The 2,620-nt window shown below is 38.4% G+C and overlaps 1 non-coding gene across 1 annotated transcript; it reads right to left on the reverse strand.

Annotated features, from left to right (window-relative positions):
- Nucleotides 1–1,433: 1,433 nt before the first annotated feature.
- Nucleotides 1,434–1,541, reverse strand: LOC130948393 (small nucleolar RNA R71). The gene has a single exon (XR_009073034.1). It is a non-coding gene; the product is annotated as a small nucleolar RNA R71 (small nucleolar RNA).
- Nucleotides 1,542–2,620: the final 1,079 nt, after the last annotated feature.

Consider the following 2,620-nt stretch of genomic DNA (forward strand, 5'->3'; position numbering starts at 1 on the left):
CCATTGACAACGGTGATGCCCAACATACAGCTTGCCATGGAAAGGAGTAAGAAGGATTGGATGAAGACAGTAGGAAAGCAGAGAGACGGAAGGGACAAAGCATCTCCATTCGCTTATCTAAAGTTCTCACCAATGAATTACATAAGTATCTCTATCTTTATCTTTATGTTTTATTCATATATCATCCATAACCATTTGAGTCTGCCTGACTAAGATTTACAAGGTGACCATAGCTTGCTTCATACCAACAATCTCCATGGGATCGACCCTTACTCGCGTAAGGTTTATTACTTGGACGACCCAGTGCACTTGCTGGTTAGTTGTGCGAAGTTGTGAAATTATGTTTATGCCATGGTATTGAGCACCAAGTTTTTGGACTCATTACCGAGGATTATTTGAGTTGTGAAAAGTAGTGATCACAATTTCGCATACCAATTTCAAAAATCCTTTCTAACTTCCTATCTTTTCAAAAATTGAATTTCAAATCTTTTTCAACTAACTAGTTGACTTTTTGTTTGTCTACTATTTCTTATCTTTTTCAAAACCACCTAACTACTTTCCTCTCTCTAATTTTCGAAAATTACCTCCCACTTTTTCAAAATTCTTTTAATTAACTAATTGTTTCAAATTTTAATTTAATTTTATTTCTTCTCCTAATTTTCGAAAATCACTAACCCTTTTTCAAAATTAATTTCGAAAATTATGTCTCTCTCATCTCCTTCTAATTATTTATCTACTAACACTTCTCTTCCACTCAAGAATTCAAACCCATTCTTCCCCCTAGTGTTTGGATTCTTACCTTTTCCCTCTTCTATTCTTTTATTCTTCTACTAACATAAAAGAATCTATCTACTGTGGTAAAGAGGATCCCTATCATTATTTTCTGTTCCCTTCTTTTTTATATGAGAAGGAGCAATGACAAGAATATTCTTGTTGAAGCAGATCCTGAACCTGAAAGGACTCTGAAGAGAAAATTAAGAGAAGCTAAATTACAACAATCCAGAGACAACCTTACAGAAATTTTCAAAAAGGAGGAGGATATGGCAGCCAAAAATAATAGTGCAAGGAGGATGCTTGGTGATTATACTACACCTACTTCCAAATTTGATGGAAGAAGCATCTCAATCTCTGCCATTAGAGCAAACAATTTTGAGCTGAAGCCTCAACTAGTTACTCTAATGCAACAGAACTGCAAGTTCCATGGACTTCCATCAGAAGATCCCTATCAGTTTTTAACTGAATTCTTGCATATCTGTGAGACTGTTAAGACTAATAAAGTAGATCCTGAAATCTACAGGCTCATGCTTTTCCCTTTTGCTGTAAGAGACAGGGCTAGAACATGGTTGGACTCTCAACCTAAAGATAGCCTGGACTCTTGGGATAAGCTGGTCACAGCCTTCTTGGCTAAGTTCTTTCCTCCTCAAAAGCTGAGCAAGCTTAGAGTGGATGTTCAGACCTTCAAACAAAAAGATGGTGAATCCCTCTATGAAGCTTGGGAAAGATACAAGCAGATAACCAAAAGGTGTCCTTCTGACATGCTTTCAGAGTGGACCATTTTGGATATATTCTATTATGGTCTATCTGAGTTCTCTAAGAAGTCACTGGATTATTCTGCAGGTGGATCCATTCACCTAAAGAAAACGCCTGCAAAAGCTCAAGAACTCATTGACATGGTTGCAAATAACCAATTCATGTACACTTCAGAGAGGAATTCTGTGAGTAATGGGATGCCTCAGAGGAAGGAAGTTCCTGAAATTAATGCTCTGAATGCCATATTGGCTCAGAACAAAATGTTGACTCAGCAAGTCAACATGATTTCTCAAAGTCTGAATATATGGCAAAATACGTCCAACAGTACTAAAGAGGCATCTTATGAAGAAGAAGCTTATGATCCTGAGAACCCTGCAATGGCAGAGGTAAATTACATGGGTAAACCCTATGGGAACACCTATAATTCTTCATGGAGAAATCATCCAAACTTCTCATGGAAGGATCAAAAAAAGCCCCAACAAGGCTTTAATAATGGTGGAAGAAACAGGCTTAGCAATAACAAGCCTTTTCCATTATCTTCTCAGCAACAGACAGAGCATTCTGAGCAGAGCTCCTCTAGCTTAGCAAACATAGTCTCTGATCTGTCTAAGGCCACTTTAAGTTTCATGAATGAAATAAGGTCATCCATCAGAAATTTGGAGGCACAAGTGGGCCAGCTGAGTAAGAAAATCACTGAAACTCCTCCTAGTACTCTCCTAAGCAATATTGGAGAGAATCCAAAAAGAGAGTGCAAGGCCATTGACATAATCAAAATGGCTGAACCTAGAGAGGAAGGGAAGGATGTGAATCCCAATGAGGAAGACCTCATGGGACGTCTCCCAGACAAGAAGGAGTTCCCTATTGAGGACCTAGAGGAATATGAGGCTCACATAGAGACCATAGAGATTCCATTAAACCTCTTTCTGCCATTCATGAGCTCTGAAAGCTATTCTTCCTTTGAAGAGGATGAAGATGTAACTGGAGAGCAAGTTGCTCAATATCTAGGAGCCATCATGAAGCTGAATGCCAAGTTATTTGGTAATGAAACTTGGGAAGTTGAACCTCCCTTGCTCATTAGTGAACTAGATAC

The sequence above is a fragment of the Arachis stenosperma genome, chromosome 1 (assembly GCF_014773155.1).
Source record: "Arachis stenosperma cultivar V10309 chromosome 1, arast.V10309.gnm1.PFL2, whole genome shotgun sequence".
NCBI classification, from domain to species: domain Eukaryota; kingdom Viridiplantae; phylum Streptophyta; class Magnoliopsida; order Fabales; family Fabaceae; genus Arachis; species Arachis stenosperma.